Source organism: Zalophus californianus, chromosome 4 (genome assembly GCF_009762305.2).
Source record: "Zalophus californianus isolate mZalCal1 chromosome 4, mZalCal1.pri.v2, whole genome shotgun sequence".
NCBI lineage: Eukaryota > Metazoa > Chordata > Mammalia > Carnivora > Otariidae > Zalophus > Zalophus californianus.
In genome coordinates, this window is record NC_045598.1 from 162,083,192 (window position 1) to 162,102,402 (window position 19,211).

General features: G+C 40.2%; 1 pseudogene; it reads right to left on the reverse strand.

Moving 5' to 3' along the window:
- Positions 1-2,782: 2,782 nt before the first annotated feature.
- On the reverse strand, positions 2,783-3,392 carry LOC113939027 (annotated as a pseudogene).
- Between the last annotated feature and the right edge of the window lie 15,819 nt (positions 3,393-19,211).

Below are 19,211 nucleotides of genomic sequence, written 5' to 3' on the forward strand. Positions count from 1 at the left end.
CCACTGCCTCCCTTTTTACTGGATTCTGACCATCAGCCTACAAACTCTTCCATTTTTCACTTTAAAAATAAAAACCCAACTTCCCCTCCGTCGATCACTTAATCTCTCTGCTTTTCTTCAGAGCAAAACTTCCTCAAACAGATTGATTATACTCATTCTTCCTGCTTCTTTACCTTTGCTTTATTCTATTGGTCTCTCTACCCAATATTCTTTTTTTTCTTTAAGATTATTTATTTATTTATTTATTTATCTGAGAGCGAGCAAGCGAGGGTGGGGGCTAATTTAATTTAATTTAATTTCTCTGAATGTTCCCTTTCAATATTCTTTACTGGAACTTCCTTCTTTGTGTACAGGGCTGGGGAGTCACATAGGGCTGCCTGCCCCCGCTTAGATGGGCCTCAAACTTGGTTTAATGCTCTGTTGTCACCATATTGAAATTTTTAATAATTTTTGAACAAAGGGCTCTGCATTTCTATTTTGCACTGAACCCCATAAATGACAGGGCAGGTCCTATGTATCTACTCTGAAATATGGCAGGGCTTCAAAGCTGTCTTCTCCCTCCACATTCACTTCCGAGGTAATTTTATCCAGTTCGATGGTTTTAAATACCATCTTTATTTTGGCCACCCCCATAAGTTTCATTCCAGCACAAAATTCTCCCCCGAGTTGCTCATGTATGTCACATATCTCCACTTGGATGACTAATGCCCATCTCAAATTTTTATGTCCAAGTAAAAGTTCTCGATTTCCCCTTCTCTGCAAAATTTCCCTCTTCAGGTTCTCCTCCCTGTGAGTGACACTACTATTCATCGAATTACTGAAGCCGCAAACCCCGGAGTCCTCCTTTAAGCATCGCTTTTCTCAGCCCTTATAGACCCCATAGCCAAGTCCAGTCAGTTCTACCTCTACTTTGTATCTTGAGTCTGTTCACAACCCAATATATCTACTGCTCCCACTGCCTGGTCCATGTCATGGCCATTTGTCCTCAGACAAGTGTAATAGCTTCCTTTCTTGGATTCTTTTCTCCATTTTTCTTTCCAGACGATTTATTCTCCCTAGAAAGGCATGATCTTTTTGTTTGTTTGCTTGCTTATTTTCTTAAATTTTGTATTTTAACACAATTCAGAATTATAGACAAATAGCAAACGCAGTATAAAAAATTCCATATATCCAAGATTTCCCAAATGGTAACATTTGGCCACATTTATTTTATCGATCTCCCTCACGGGAGAGATGTGTTACAAATACGTTACATATATACAAAAACATGCATATATACATATATATATATAATTGTCTATTGTTAGTTTTTCCAAAATATCATTTGAGAGGTCGCAGATACGATACCCATTTACCCCTAAACACAGTAGTGTGGATTTCCCTAAAACAAGAATATGCTCTCAGTTAAAATCAAGAAATTCACTTTGATACAATACTATTATCTAATCTACAGGCCTAACCAAACCTGGCCAATTGTTCTAGTAATAACTTACAGAAAAACATTATTTTCTGGTCCAGGAACTAGGCCAGAATTCATTTTGCATTCAGTTGTCATGTTTCTTCGTTTTCTTTAATCCAGAACACTTTGTTCTGCCAAAAGAATAAGAAAGTGCTCAAAGAATAATGGAGACATGTCAAAGGACATGGATGCCAGCTTAAAGAGGCTACTCTCGGTCAAATCTGGGACAACTAGAGCATTAAAATAACTCATTTTAAGATATGCTTGTGTAAAACTTTGTCTCAGAAACAAGCAATGGAAGCCATAGGTGAGGTTCTAAATATTTGTTCTCATGGCTTAAGTGGCAGGAGAGGCAGTAAGGATATGGGGTGGGTTGTAGCAATAGTCCCTGTACCAAGCAAGTACTGTGGTATCCTGAGACGTGACCATTAGCCTAATTACTGCTCCTCCTACTGTCCCAGTGACTCCGAGATTTTCTGCTTCCCTTAATAAATCTCTCTTTCAGCCAGTTGGAGTGGATTCTGTTGTCTGCAACAGGGAAAGAACATATATCATGAAAGAGGACTATTATGTATAAAACGTTTGTTTAGATGAGCAGAGGGTACACCTGATTTTGTCCTAAATGGTGAGTAGTATTTGAGTTTGATAAAATGCAGAAAAAGCAGTCCAGGTGAAGCAAGGACACATAAGTGGGAACATGCAAAACGCACGTGGGAATAATGAGTAGTTTCATTCGTCCAGAGTAGCACAGAGGAGAAAAAGCTGGAGAAGAAAATTAAAAGATGGTTTTGGACCAGATTTGTAAGGTATCGAGTGGCAGAATAAGAACTTCATTCTGAAATAAATTAATCAATTAGTTCACTGTGTGTTAACTGGAAGCCAGCTATTTCTCAGTTGCTTAGGATTACTCTGTTTCCATATCACGTAAAGGAGGATGTAAAGCTTAGCCATTCCTGGTTTCTGCTATAAATATCTCTCTACCTGACCATATAACAGAGAACCATAAACTCAGAACCACCAGGCCAAATGCAGCCTGCCACCATCTTTTATTTGAGAAGTTCAGTTTATTTCTTTTTTCTTTTTTTTTTTTCCTCAGTTCAAGTTTAATAGAAACAACAAAAGACAAAAAGGGATGCCCTGCTACTGTACATAACAGCTGGCCTGCCCCACAACAGCTCAGGCCCTTCTCTCCAGAGGAAGGAAGGCTGGCCTCCCCCTCCCCTGCAGGAAAGGCCTGTTGTGTCCCCATACCACAACTGCACAGAGTCTAAAGTCTTATGTTCTAAGCATGACAGTAGTACAAAAGAGATTTTATTTTCATGGCTACCCACTGCAGCCCAGCCCTAAAATGACCCAGCGCTCACTTCTGCTCAGAGAAATATTCTTTGCTCTTCTGATGGTATCACTGCCAGGCTTCCAGCCAGCTGGGCACACTTCCCCATGCTTGTCAGTAAACTGGAAGGCCTGAACCAGTCTCAGCGTCTCATCCACAGAGCGGCCGACAGGAAGGTCTTTTACTGTGATCTGCCTGAGGATACCTTTATCATCCATGATAAAGAGGCCCCTGAACGAGATGCCTTCATCAAGCCTTTAAGACTCCATAGTCCTGAGCAATGGTGCGCTTGGGGTCTGATACCAAGGGAATGTTCATGGGTCCCAGTCCTCCTTGGTTCTTGGGTGTGTTGCTCCACGCCAGGTGACAGAAATGAGAATCCACAGAAGCACCAATCACTTGACAGTTGAGTTTCTTAAATTCTTCTGCCCTGTCACTGAAAGCAATGATCTCCGTGGGGCACACAAAGGTGAAGTCAAGAGGGTAAAAGAACACAGTGTGTTTTCCTTTGTAGTCAGATAGGCTGAGGTCATCTGGCATAACAGCCGTGGCTTTGAAGTTGGGGGCAGGATGCCCAATTTTGGCATTTCCTGAAGACATCTTGCTATCGGCAGCTCTGAGAACAAAAACGCCGAAGCCAAGGCAGGAAGAAGACGCCAGTTTGGTTTATTTCTAATGAATCTGAATTTGTCTTTAGGAGGGATTTGGGCTCTCCAGTGTAGCATTCCCGACATTCCCGTTTGACTATTGAGTAGCCTTTGGGTCTGGATGAACTTCCTTTGAGGCAGCCAGATTTGCACAGGAGAACCTGGTCTGCTGATGGTTAAGATGCTCCTAATATGTTTGATGGATATTCCATCCGGACATCCTGATCTTTGAAACTTACACTGTATCTTTTATATTGAAGAAACCTCCTGTGTAATGAGGACAATAACATGTAATGTGTCCAAATGTTCACTCTTGGTCTGAAAATTTGTATTACATATTATCTTACTGAATTTTAGCAAAAACCCTGTTTAGTATGTATTAATGCATCCATTTTATACTGGAAGAAATTGAAGTTCAGGGATACTGAACTGATTTTCTCAGCTCACATAATCACTAAGCAGCCAAAATCGGGCTTCAAACACAATTCTTTTGTTTTACCCCCAAGGATAGTTTTGCTCCTCTCGTTTTCTGATTAATTAGGATAGATGTATTCAGCCGTTTACAAGAGGATGCATCCAAAGTGTGACCTGACCTGTTGAGATGGACTTGAGCATATAAGGAAAACTAGATCTATCCAGCCATTCACCCTCCAACTTACCCTTCTCTGTGTCTACCACACGAACAAGATAGCTGAGAATCCCTCTCTGAACTTCTACTTCTCTCAGCCTTCATGTCTTCTGACTTCTTTTCCTATTTTCAGATTCCAAAGATATTTCTAAGCACTTCCTACTGTCCCAGACAAGTTTATATGCCAAATATTATGTGGAGGGGCGGGAGAGGGAGCAGAGTAGTTTCTTCTAGGCTCTGTCTCTTCTAGGACTATCTCTGGGCCTCTCATAGAAGAGAGCTAATGTAAAAAGAAAATACAAAAAAAAAAAAAAACCCCACAGAAATGTCTTCCCTACTTGGTTTTAAATACCCTACGGGGATTAGTATTCAACCATATTCTAGAACAAGCCAGTGTTGCAATAGTCACCCAAAAACCTGAATCACATACATGAATGTGAATGTAAATGTAAAATGTGAATTCAGTCCCATAGTTGTCCGCATCATTAGGGTTTCGTTTTTAGAACACTGATGTTGCCCATTAAGAAAATCCCGTTCATCAACAGGAATGCAGGAACTCAAAATATGTCTGTTTAAAAAAATATTTTGGACCAATATTACTATGTTAATGCTTTTGTCATGATTACAATAATATACATTAAGTTGAACTCAGCATTTCCACTCTCAAAGAATTGACTTGAATCCATCGGCCTGTTCTAATCTTTTAGCCGTATAATTTCTCCTGAATTGGGTCACAGGTGGGTGCCTAAATACTTCTTCAGGTCTAATGAATGTTCTTTTAGACCATTCTTAAATGCAACTGGTTTCCATATATTTAAACTACTACCTCAAAAAACAGAGCGTAAAAACACTAAATGCTGGGAACTGGATTCTTAAAAGAACTTGAAAGTCCATGCTGGGTTACTTTAGATATACCTGCTGAAAATAGAGGAGAGGGTACAGAGAGGCTTGTTGGGCAAGGTGGCTCTCCTAAAATGGAGCTTATTAAACCACATTCATGACTATTAAAGTTAAGGTTACAGGTTTTATAGATGGAGCCTTTTCAGAAATACTATCTGTGAAACTTGGCAGAATATTTAGCAAAATCTCATAGAATATTCTTGAAGATGAGATGAAGACTGAATCTGAAGAAAAAAATTCATAGTTGGTAGAACAACTGTGCTCGAAATGTGAACACTGGAGCTTTCTTCTATCTCTTAACTCAGAAATATCTCACACAGGCCATGTTTTACCAGGATAATTTCCTACTCAATCCCAAAGGGCAGATTTATACTTAGTTATCATTGTTTCACTTTATCATATATAAAGAGACAAGATTTGATCCTTCAAAAACTAAATATATATAAAGCAGACTGATCTGTCAAAATATCTCTGGTTTATTTTGCCTTTTCACCAAAACATTCTATGTGGGCCATGCATATGTCAATGGGACCTTGCTTCCGCCCTGCTACAGAAGGGTGCTCTTGAACCAAAACCTCAAGTACGCAGAATGAACCCTGCTTTACTTCTCCCCAGAGCTTCACAAAAAGTCTTCCTTCAAACAGGCTGATCCATCTCACAAAGACAACTTCTTTTATCTTTTTTTTTTTTTTAAGTAAACCCTATGCCCACTGTGGGGCTTGACCTCATCACCCTGAGATTAAGTCATATGTGCTTCTGACTGAGCCAGCCAGGTGTCCCAAAGACAACTCTTTTAAGCCACCCTTTACCAAGTGCCTCCTATAGACCGGGTACTGGGGTCAGTACTGCACAAATGGGCTTTCATTTAATCTTTACACAATCCGGTGAGTTAAGTATTATGTCTTCAAAAATACTGAAAGCGTGGCACAGAGAGATTTAAATTGTTTATATTAGATAACTCAGGAACTGAGTGGCGGAGTTTATTAGCCGAACACAGTGAACCATGAAGCTGTAATGACTTCCCAGGAGAAGAAATGGAGCCTGGGCTCAAGAAGCCATCGGCCACCTTGAGGATTCCCCCAGGGAAATGCAAGAGCAGCAGCTAATGCTGTGGCAGCACGGACAGGTGCTTTAGAGAGGCTGCGAGTTGGGTCACCTGATGTTAGATAGGACTCTTTTGGTGATTTGCAATGTTGGTCAAGCTCCAAAGGCCATAAGCAGTCAGCTCCAGACCATCTATGCGGAACCGGGCAAGAAACCCTGACTCCAGTTTTGTGATGCTCAGTGCATTGCTTGTGTCCAGGCTACATGAAGCAGATGAGTCTGATGAGGTTGAGGTGAAGCTCTATAGGGACGATTCTTTAGAGGACAGCTGCGAGATTGTTGCCAGACTTCGCTGCCACTGCGCTGTTCAAGCCCTGTGAAGGTGACTTCAAAGGAACCAGTTTAAAATTTTGTCATGGTTCTTAGAAAAATCAAAGCCTAAAGGTCAGACGCTGGCCAGGGATACCCAGTCCACAGTGAAATGGGCTTTCTGGAGCTGTCTACACTCTCCCCACAGTGGGGCTGCTGTGGACTTGAACTCCTGGGAACTCCCTGAGGAGTGTGCTGATCCCAGCCAAGGCGCAGAGCCATCAACCTGCGGAGCAATTGCCTACATCAAGGGAACTGCTGGGGGGAGGTCTTGAGGGGGGAGAAGGCCACCTCCAAATACCCACAAAAGCACAAACCAATAAAGAATGATTAGGTGTTGGGGCGCCTGGGGGCTTAGTTGGTTAAGCATCCAACTCTTGGTTTCAGCTCAGGTATGATCTCAGCGTCATGAGATCCAGCCCCTCCTCTGTGCTCAGTGGGGAGTCTGCCCCCCCTCTCCGTCTGCCTCCCCCCTCCCATGCACCCATGCACACTCTTTCTAAAATCAATCAATAAATCTTAAAAAAAAAAAAAAAGAATGATTAGATGCCTGACATCCCAGAGGGCAAAGAGATGGGTGAAACTGTACCCATCACATATCCCCTCCCCCGCCATGCCAGAGCCCTTCCCCTTCCCTTCTAGCCTCTGATGCAGATTTATAAATGGGGAGAAAAAGCAGCCGGGCGGTTTGGGGTAAAGGAGGAGAAGCAGCTAATCATGCCCTTTCCTCCATTGCAGGTTGCTAGCCTGGCTTGAGCCCAAGGAGTGGGATGGGGTGGAGTATAGAAGTTTTAAATGGAAGGAGGGTTTGGAGTTCTAACATTAGTTTAGACTGGATAGTTTATTGTCCTAAAAATTAAGACTTTTTGTGTTACTATTTAGAGTGTGCACAGAAGCTCTGGGATCTAGGTAAAACTTCATGCAAGAACAGAGTAGAAACAAGCCAACAGAGTAGGTTGGCAGATGCAGTGGTGTGGAAAAAGGAAATAATGATAAAATGCACCCCTAAAAATTATAACTTATTTTAGAAACTGGCTAGAATTGGAACAAACCCTTGATCAATTCTTCACATACCAAGACCCCAGTTCTGCTCTGAGTTATCTGACCAGTCCGCATATCCACTAGATTTAACTCTGCCTTACTCCATTCCTTGTATTTTATATTCTCTTACATTTTCTTGATTTCCACCTTTGGTTTTCTGGCTCTTTCTCTGACCCTGCTGCTTCAGTTATCTGATTCTATTCATCTCAGAGTTCACGGTGGAATCCAAAACCAAATCCATTGTTCTCATTATTGACCCATACGTGGGGGTGAATCTAGTTCCTGGTCTTAACTCCTTCAGTTTCTTCCCCCAAAATTTGTTAATTGGATTAGTCTCAGACATGATCAGGGAAATGGCATTCAAGTGATAAAATATAAGCTGGCCAAACCAGCACAATGACCTGTTCAACCTCCCATCAATGAGGGATGTGAGTAATTCCTGAAGAATCATTTTCTATATATTTTCCCACTTGGTTTTTCTTTTTACTAATGCGTTATTGCATTTTTACCATGAAAAGAGTTACCTCTGTGCCTTCAAATAAACAAATGTTTACCATTTACTTAGCTTCTGTGATCGGCTGATACTTTCATGTAATCATTTCTAACCTCACAATACCATCTGTTCAAGCAGGCATGATTTTGCTTGTCATACAGATAAGGAAATTGACTCAGAGGGTTTTCATGACTGGCCTAGTTCATGACAGAACTAGATTCCAATTCCATATTTTACTGATCCAGAAGGAACTAGAATTTGATAAAATGTTGATTTAGAAGTAATACATAACAGAGGTTGGGAGGATCGTGGTGAAATTCCAAAAGGCATATTTTGGGATTCATGAAGAATACTTCAAAATATTAACTGAGAAATGAGTTGGATAAAGACAGAGGGAGAGAACTTGTCTTTGGCTAAGATCCCAGCCATAGAAACTGCCAGACACTATAAATTAAAGCCAGCACTTGGACTCATCCCTGGTTATAGACAAATACCCGTTGTGGAGCACCACCAGAGGGACGGACCCCCCTTAACTTTCTGCCTGTGTTGCTCCGGCTGGCACCAGTTGGAATTTCAAGATTCATTCTCTAACTGAACATGGCAGGGTACACAGTCAAAGGCTCCCTCTCCAAACTCAAACTGAGTGCTTGTAGCTGATAACTGAAGGGAGCTTTGAAGGCAGATAAGAGGCAGGGTTTTGCTTTCTTGTCACAGAGTGCTTGCTGTTTCAACTGTGTGACTGCACTCCACTTCAGGGCCTGGCTGGGGGAACCATGATGGCCATTTTGTGTTAACAGAGAATTTCATGGGATACACAAGCCTTCTCACTGTTACATGTGATGTTTCTCTGTGACACCCATAGTGGGAGTTCACTGAAGAGTAGCATTTTCTCCTCCGGCTCTGATTATGGTATAGTGTGTGTGGTGTGGGTGGGAAAGGACATTCAGGAGTCCAGTGATAAATCTGCAAGTTGTTTCCCTGGCTACCAAACTTTTGTGATCCTGGATATAAATCCTGCAGCAACAAATCTGTTTACCCATGATCTTTATAATCAATGACACTTTTAACTCAATACTATATTTCAGATATTAATTCAGGAAGTATTTACAAGGCACATAACATGAGCCAAGAACCAGGCTCTGAGAGTACAGAGGTGAGCAGAATAGACACAATTCCTGAACCTCACAGTCACCTTTCTGACTCTTGAATAGAATTTAGCAGAATACTAGTCCACTGTGGATTCTGCCTGGTAAGGTTATTAATAGTAAAATTAATAATTACATTTGAGTAACAAAATAAAATAGTACTGGATCATAGCCCAAAGTATAAAATAAATATCTATAGTCCATACGGATATGAATAAATGATTGAATAGCTAAACAGGTGGGGAGAATTGACAAATATCCCATGAAGAAGAATTCCAAATAAATTATGTAGTTACTCCACCCCCAAGGAGATGGAACATAACACCCCCTCTACTTAAGTATGGACTGCTCATAGTGACTTCCTTCCGAAGAATACCGTATGGAAAGGGGGTAAAAAAGAGAAAAAAGTAACTTTACAGGGATGAATCCTGACAAACACTACATTAGCCAGGTGATCAAGGATAACACCAACAAGGATAAGTCATATTGATCGTGTGTACCTTTGATATGATGTGAGGAAGATGGTACTTTATCTCTGTGGTCTTCCTCCCCCAACCATATAACCCCAATCTAATCACAAAAAATGCCCAAATTCCAATGGAGAGACAGTCTACAAAATACTCAGTACTGCCTAAAACTGTTTCGAGGTCATCAAAAACAAGCAAAGTCTGAGAAATTGTCACTGTCAAAAGGAACCTAAAGACTCTTGATGGCTCAGTGTTATGTGGAACTATGGATGAGATCCTAGAACAAGGAACAAGAAAAAGGGCATTATATAAAGACCAGAAAATATGAATGAAGTATGGACTTTATGAATTAATAATAATGTATTGATACTGGTTCATTAATTGTAACAAATGTACCATACTGACGTAAAATGTTAGTAATAGGAGAAACTGGGAACTCTTATGTATTACCTTCACAATTTTTAAATCTAAAACTGTTCTAAAATAAAATGTTTATTTTTTTAAGAAAAATAATTAGTTCAGTTCCTTTTATAGTTTCCAAGTTACTTTCCTATCCATCAGCATATTTTAACTTCATCAGTTGAATAAAGAATGGACCCTCTGTTGTGCTAAGTACTCTTCAAGACACACAGAAATTGGCCCGAATCCAAAGAGTATATAACCTAGCATTGAACATGGATAGGAGTTTTGGTCTGGCTAGTAGTATAATGCCCATTTTATAGGTAACTGGGCAGTAGCTTAGAGAGATTGAGATTTGCCAAATCTACGTAACTTTAGAGAGTCAGAGCAGGAACTCAATAGTATGTTTATAAATACAGATTTATTTCTTTTTCCATTAAATTAAATTTACAACTGGAAGTAATACTATTTTACCTGAGAGACTCCATCATAACATGGATTTCCAAGACCATGTTAGCATGGGTGCCAGTTTATAAAGATAAGAAAATGTCCTTTATTTCATGCCCTTGTCCCCTAGGAACTGAGCATGCTCTGCAGGTTCAGATCTCCTAGAGTTCTTATCCCTGAAACTCCTTAATTGATATAAAACAAAACAACTTGATTTTAGTACTCTACTCTATGGTCTGTATATCCAAATCCTTTAATCAAATGACATTCTACCAAGTTGAATTCAGATAGCATAATATATGCTCTGGAATTCCTTTGTTTCAAAAGTACATATGTTTAAATTCCAAGTGCTTACTTACAATGATAGCAAAGCAGAGTAACACAATGGAAATATCACTGGTTTGGTTTTAGAAGACATAGATTCAAATTCTAGCTTGGACACAGTCTAGTTTCATTATTTTGATCAAGTTATATTCATATCCTTTCTGAGTAATAATTTCTTCATCTGTAAAATGGGAATAATGTCACTTACTTAGGGGTGTTTGAAGCATTAAATAAATGTGTGTGTGAGCACCAAGTACAAAACCTGATGCAGAGTAGGGGTTCAATAAACATTATTGCTGGAAATTTGCTAGGGGATGAGGTACATGGGGGAGAGCAGAGAAAGAACAGCAATGAGATAAAGATGAGAAAGTTCTTATTATAGAATTGTCCAGAGAAATGGTCATCAGACATATAGAATATAAACAAATTTTCACAAAAAGGGAATAGTAGGGTAATTTGAATTGATGTGGATCTCTTGACCCATTGGGTCAAGAGGGGTTGAGATTCTCTGAACATTTGAGTCCTGAAAGGTAATCCTAAGTGCTTGAGCATATTTCTGTCAAAACAAGAGCAAATAATTTCTTCTTCATGTCTGACAACTTGGAAAATCACATAATCCAATGTGCTAATCTAGAGGATGAGCCTTTTTATTAATAGCTCTTGTTCACATGCCAGCTCATTATTCACAACTATGCCCAAAAGTAGCGCCAGAAGGTTGTACAAGCTCTTTCATTAAATTAAATGTAATTAAATCCCAGACTTTTTACGTTATAAATGGTGTCTCCTTGTGTTCCTTAAAACTAAAGTGTACAAAGAGGATAAAATCCCACGTATCTGGTCCTGTAGCGAAGGTCCTCTAAACATTGGCTCTGCAGCCTCCTGCTGGATCCTGCGTGTGAGGGAGATGGTGAGCAATGACACATGACTTGTAGGGCATCCTTCTCCTTGCAGAGGATGGAAGAGAAAGCTTCCAAAGGCTGTTTCCTCACCTCTGATTCCCCAGTACTTTTCCCTCTAAAACATTCTTCTGACCTTCAGCATTTACAGCATAATGTTTGGAATATGAAATTCACCACCCATTTTTCTGTTTGGAAGTTGCTGTTTTTCATTTAAATGTTGAATTTATTTTCTGTATGCAAGTTTTAGAGCCCTAGGCCATGAACATTTTCAAAATAAATCAGCTCAATAATAAACATGCATAATTCCCATTATAGGTAATGATCTGTATGGCTTAGGGTCGCCAAGTTGAGCCCCAGATCAACCCCCAGAACTGTTTTGAAGGCCTAATATGTATAGAGGCATTACTGGTGCTGATCCCAGCCGTATGAGGTCAGTGTTTCAATTTCCCTGACAGCAGCTTCATTGGCAGGACAAAGTGTACAAGGGTTGCCAAAGCTAACACATCAGGTAGCTGGGCCTTCAAACAGATGTGTTCCCATTTCCTGTTTTTCTCCTTCTGTCTTTCATTGGCAATTTCTATATGTGTACCAAGCCAAATTGTGATGCTGGCTTGGATGTGCTCAAAGCCCCTTATAGTCCTTGGCCATACGTGGCTGAACTTGAGAGTGGAATCTGACCCATAGTTTGAAGTAGTTGGAAATGTTTAAGGCTCCTTATTCAATACATGGCTGAATTATCAGTTTAATCTTGTCTAGTGTTATCAGAGGAGCTGAGAGTTGGGGTGGGGAGTAGTGGAAATGAACATTACCTGTCATTTGCCTCTCCTTAACTCGATTTTTGCCAAGTCCTAGACTGAGATTTTAGTCAGTTCATGCACCAGCTAACTGGCTACATCAAAATTACCTGAGATATATGCTAACAATACTGATTTCCTGACCCTACAGCAAACCTACAAAATCAGACTTTCCAGTAGTGGGATCCTGGAATCTACATATTTTTAATCTTCAGATCAGCAATCAGGTTTGGGGATTCCCCAAGAAGGTTCTCTTTTACCCAACACGTTCTTAGGGTGTCTGAACTTGGCTCAGGTTATCATTGATCTGGCTCTTTCCCACGGCTCAGTTTTGATCTACAGCACAGTTATAGTACCACAGTACTTTAAATCTTTCCAGTTTACCCCGGAACTAATATCGACTCCTGGAGAAGGCACAGGGCTAAATGGGAAATGGAGGAACCCAGCATCGAACCCCTGTTACACAGTAGTTTATTTGTGATTTAAAATTCTCTTCTACCGTCTAAAGAAGATATACCCCAGTGACTGGAGGGTCTCTTGTGAACTGAAAAGAATGATATGTGGGGAATGACTTTTGGAAGGGATGGATAAAAGTTAAATTGAGCTGCACAAGAAGGGGAACAAGAGGGAGTGAATGGAGACATTAGGTGCAGGAAGGGGGAGACTAGCCTGGAAAAGCAGGCCCTGGGGACAAGGAGGAAAAAGATCTGAAACTGAGAACTGGTCTGTGCATGATGAGAGTGCAGATCATGCTGCTCTAACAAAAACATCTCACTATGTAGTGGCTTAAATGAGATCGCTTATTTTGCTAGCACTTAACAGTTCAAGGATGACTAGCTGGGAACTCTAAACTTCTAATGTTGTTCGTCAGTATTCATTAGACCACAGTAAATGGAAAAGAGTGCAAGATGAGCAGCTTTAGCTCTGAGAAGATGACGGGACAATTGCACACATCACTGTTCATTACCATGGGCCTGACTTGGTTCCTTGGTCACACCTGGATGCAAGAGAAGCTGGAATATGTCATCTCTAGCTGTGCAGCCATGTTCTCAGCTAAAACTTGGAGGCTTCTGTTGCTAAAAGGAAGAAAGGCCAAATGGATATAGTGACACACTTAGCAGTCTCTGCCTACTTGGCAAGAGATAGCTAGTTGCAAGTCTGGGCGGGGAAATGCTATATCCTATGCTGTGTGAATGACTGCCTCTAACATTCCCCCAATATATTTAGTAAAATACACATTGTTCACCAGTGTTTTGGAGTAGTTTCTTTCTACTAAAGGTAAGCAGCCAAGTTCTGCTTCGAAGTTGGCACACTGGTGAACACAAAATCTCCGTCCAGGGATAGCGACAAATGGGTTGCATTATGTGTTGTCTTGTTTTGTCTTCACAATAGCTCCATTAAGGAGTTATCACCATCTCCTTATTAAAAGAGAAAATGGAGGCTCAAAATGTAAACAACAACTGGTAGCCACACATCTAGGAACTGAAAAAGTTGGGATTCCAGCCAAAGAGTGCCTGTTTCCAAAGCCCTTGCCCTATAGCCTGGTGCCCACTTCATGTGCTCCCTACTGGAACCTCCTGTCCTAAGGAAAGGAGCCTCACTGGGCCCGAGGATGTGGGTTATTTCACTCTATCCTGTTGTACATCTATTCTCCCCTTTTTTTCTCAAGTGACCAAACCTTCTACAAAGCAAACCCAAAACCACCTTAAGCAAATGGTTTTAGATAGGATAAAGACTCATTATTTAGTTTGGAAACTCAACCTTTTGAAAGCTCCTCCCACCCATAGATTTGACAGTTAACCTTTAAAACATTTTAATTTAGAAAAGTTACAGGGAAATTTGGTAGAAATTTTTCAAGTATCTTTTCAGAGACGTTCAAATGTGATGAATCATGACACAGTTATGTGTCGAATTTATTTCCATAGATAATTAAGAGACACACATACCATGTCCCGGAGGTAAGAAAAATCTAAGTTTTCCATGACTTGCTGTTTCCATTAGTTAAAGAACTACTTTTAAAATAATGAGCATGCTTCCTAGCATGAATAACTTTGTTTCCGGGTTAACAGCCTACCCAAAAGGGTATAACATTTCTCTTGACAAATCCAGGGTTCTCCTGCCCATTAAAAACTAGCCATTCCATAAGAAGGCAGACTTGTCTTTCCACTGATGTACAAGAATCCTCTATGCACTATTTCCTCTGGTGGAGAAACGTGGGTATTTAATCAAAAGCTGGACACCAAAAGGCATAAGACTCGGACTATAGGGATTTAGAATTATACTCAGTGCCCTGATTCTCAACACAGAATTCTGAAAAAATCTACTCTCACAATGCCTTGCTAAAAAACAGGAAACAATCTCACTAGGGTCAGGAATTAAGGTCGCAGAAGAAATTATGAGGCACTCTGATAGCTTCCTTCTCAGCTCTGAAAGTGTTTATGTTTCTCAAAAGACAGATGAGGGCGCCTGGGTGGCTCAGTCATTAGGCGGCTGCCTTTGGCTCAGGTCATGATCCCGGAGTCCTGGGATCCAGTCCCACATCGGGCTCCCTGCTCAGCGGGAAGCCTGCTTCCCCCTCTCCCACTCCCCCTGCCTGTGTCTCTGCTCTCGCTGTCTCTGCCTCTATCAAATAAATAAATAAAATCTTTAAAAAAAATGATTTATTTAGGTGGTGTTGGCATCAGCAATACCCTCCATGAGGTCTGTGAACACTAATCTCTGAAGAGGGTCCCTAAAAATAATGTTTTCGTGGTGAAAGTTGGGAATTCCATATTCCATCACACTGTTTGAGATACACAAGATATATCAACATATTAAGGCTCTACAAAAAAAAAAATCCCTTAATACTTACCTTTGTTTAATAAAGTGTTTCCAAAACTTGTTTGACCATAGAATCCTAAGGAAAAAAATACTGTAATATCCTACCTCCCCTCCCAACCTGCCACACATTTTTCCACTTAGCAATCAAAATGATCTTTTGTAAAGCACAAATCAAATAGGTCACCCTCCTTTTGCTCAGCAATGTCCAATGGCTTCACATCAACTCAGCATGGAAATCGCAGTTCTGACCAAGGTCCATAAAGTCCTACATGATCTGGTCTCTCACTTCTATCAATATCCGCGTCACATATGCCTCCCTGGGCCACACTGACTGCCTTGCCATGTCTGGAATATGCCAAGCACTCTTTTGCTCTTTCAGGTTCTTCCCACTGCTATTGTTTTGCCTGGACCATTTTTCCCCCAGATATCTCTCTGCCTTTCTCACTGACCCTGTTCTGATCTCTGTTCAGATATCACACTATCAGGATGTTTTTACCATTTTATGTAACACAACATTTCTAAAATAGTACTTTCCTCTATTCTTTAGCCCTTTACCTTACCTTATTTTTCTTCAGAGTACTATTTACTACATGATATTACAGAATTAGCAGTTTATTAGCTCATTTCTCCTCTCCTTCACTAGAATGTAAACTGTGTGAGCAGAGATCTTGTCTGTTTTATTTGCCTCTTTATCCCCAACAACTATCTCTGACATATAGCAGGTACTCAATAAATAAGCCCTGAATGAATGAATGAATGAATGAATATCTCACAGGACCAGCATCATCCCATGAAATACATTCAGGAATTATTGATTCTCAAAATACCAAAACAAAAGGTAGATTTGATTAATTCAAACAATCAGCTAAATTTAAATAAGCAGGAAAAGAAAAAACATAAAACAAACAAAAAAATTATTTGGTTGATAAAACCAATCCAGAAAAAAAAATGTTTGGGCTAAACGTTTTTACTACATGAAGTTCCAGAACCATTCCACAAAAATAGCTTTTAATCTCTTTTTGCTGAAATATATGAGGTTCTAATTCCTTGGAGGAGCTTTCCTACTTTTTTTATAGATGGGAATTTTTCTGCTCACAAAACTGACCTAAAGTTGTGTGAATTATAACCTGGCTTGATCTCCACTGGAATATTCAAAAATTCCATGACCTTCAGTGAGAAAAACTGCAAAGTACTTTTCTGGCACCCAAATTCTACTAAGTAGGTAAAATACTGAATTTGGTTACTTTGCAATTCCAGAGGTCTTGCATCAAGAAATCAAGAAATCTTGCATCAAGTGGTCCAGTTTCACATTGTTTGAATTATGATTTTAATGATCTTATTGTGAACTTAGAGTTCAACTATTATAACCCTTGAAAAATCAGAGAAAAGCAATGAAATAGAGGTGTGTTTCCTCGAATATGTCACAAATTGAGACTGGGATATTATTTCCAACCATCATTAACATCATAAAAAATTACTGCCTTAACTTCTTTAAAAGAGTCACTCACTCTTACTGAAGAATTACCTGCTTGAAAGACAAAATAAAGAAACCAGCGTTGAAAGTTACCACTAAATTCCTTCTACAGAAAGCTCTAATTTCTAGCTGCCACTAAAAAAAGAAAAATGATTACTATACCTCTCTTCCTTGCTTGGTAATAGCTTAGAAGTTGCTTTTTCAAAAACAAGCTTAGGAAAATTTGATGAAGTGGCTCATTTTTCATAATTATGTAAACTGTACATAGTGAACAGGAAAGAGAAAAAACCTCTTATGTGGGAGGATGTCATCACCAGCAGAAGCCTAGGTATGAGTGAGTGCCTTGGATGGACTTGAATCCCAATCATTCTAAGGACAGAAAGATAAAAGAGGTTAAAAGGAAACAGAATAAAGCAATAGGATACTGATTTAGAAGTTTCAACCGAGGCACAGAAAAAGGCTACAAAATAACAATGGCTTACAATGGTCCAAGCCTTACTCTAAGAGCTGTTCATACTTTGACTGTCATGATAAAGACATGAGGCAGGACCTTCTGTAAACCTCATTCTATAAATGAGGACACCGACGCACAGACAGGTTAAGTAACTTGTCCAGTGTCTCACAGCTCTTGTCATGGGTCTCAGATTCCAATTTCAGCCCAGGCATTCTGATTGAGAGCGCAGGCTGAAAATACTGCATTCAAGACAGAGGTAGCTCAAAGGACTGACTACATGCAGAAATGGAAAAATTGCAGCTGAGAGGTGATTTTATAACACTAAGAACAAGATCTTGTCCACAAAGGGGCGATGAGGGAGAGTGCCAAAGAGGAGGAGAACAAAGGCAAGAGAAATGTAGATAAAATTAAATTTCCTTACAATTTGCTGCCCATTGATAAATACCCAAGACAGGCAGAATGGGACATTCCTTGAGGAACTCACAGCTGCCTTCTTCATGTTACTGCTCTGCTAGAGACCTAAAGCACCCTTCTCTTGACAATAGGCAGACCTCCAGGCTCCTGTAAGTCATCTTTAACATACAGAAATCGCCTTAGAGATTTCCGTTATCTCTACCCCTCCACTCCCCCCGCCAACTGATTCATACAAATATATCAACAGTCGCACCTCACAGTAACAAGTGCAACTCTTTCTGCCCATGGGTCATGTCCGTGTACTATAACAAAAGCAACTTTTTGTAGCATAAAACATCTCAAGAATTCTTTCTTGACCACTGCCCTCAATGACCCTGCATCACCAAGTGAATGCCAGTGAGGAAGAGGATTTTGTGAGGAAGTTTCTTTGGCAAAATTCTACCCTTTGCACCCCAAGCCCTCTTCCTTGAGAAGGGGTGACAGTCCCTTCAAAACAAGTGACTCCAGTCCCTTCAAAACAATTCTAATGATTGAGAGGGCTGGAGAGGGGGGTTTCCACAAGACCACTCAGAGAACCTTCGTTATTAGGGACACAGCAGACTGGGGTCTGACTTTTGTCCCTGGAAATCTGGAAGGCAGCAGACAGGAGCGCAGGAGCTGCTTTGATGCTGGGCTGAGGCAGGTTTCCACAGCTTGCCCAAAGTGACTACACTCCCCTCTTAATTAAGGCAAGTCAAAGAATATGTGATTTTTTTTTTCTGTGAAACAGGATGGAAAGAGAATTGATTTGGAAAATACAGATATTTGTGTCTCTTTTACTCATGTTGTTTTCCTAGTACTTAAAGCAGTGCTTGGTCTAGTTGCGAGAACAGATGTTCAATGAATATTTAGCCATATTTTGTACATTACTATGTTATTATAAGCTATTTATTAGAAAATATTATTGTTTTGTAAATCATTAATATTTGATATAAATATATTAAATAAGCAACACATTTAATATTTAGTTAATATTTAATAAACAAATATTTATTACTGTAGTTAATTAGTTAACTAGTTAATCAGTTAATTGTTAACTAGTGAGAAAACACTGAGGAAGGAGTGATCAGCCAAAGGAGAGCCATTGCTACATCACAGGAGATCCAGCCGGAGATCCAGCAAGACCCTTCCAAAATACCCACTCAATATCTTGTGCAGAGAAAACCCCAGCATTTTAATATAATTTACCTTGAAGTCTCCTTATAGATGAAGACATTTGTGGGTGTCATGTGATCCACTAATTCCACTCCCTGTCCTCCCATTTTATCCTGGATGAGTGACCCCACTCCCACAGTCACCCTTGCAGGTAAGAGGTCTGAGGAGGGAGGCCAAGATGCACAGGTCATTTTCCCAGCACACATGGCAGGCTGGGAGAGCAGTGTGAGGAGAGGTTGGACGTCAAATCATCATCCAGGGTTTGATTACCCTTAGAGCCCCTGACTCCAATTTCTGAGGCATCAAGACCGCCTTTGCACTCAGAGTGACTGCAGGGCAAAAGCAGAAATTATGGGTCATGCTGGAGCCTTGCAAGAGCCATCTCCAGCCTTTTTCAGTGATGTCACACTGATATCAGTAGCTTGAAATCAGTCATGGTGGGAGAATTTACACCAAGGAAATCGTC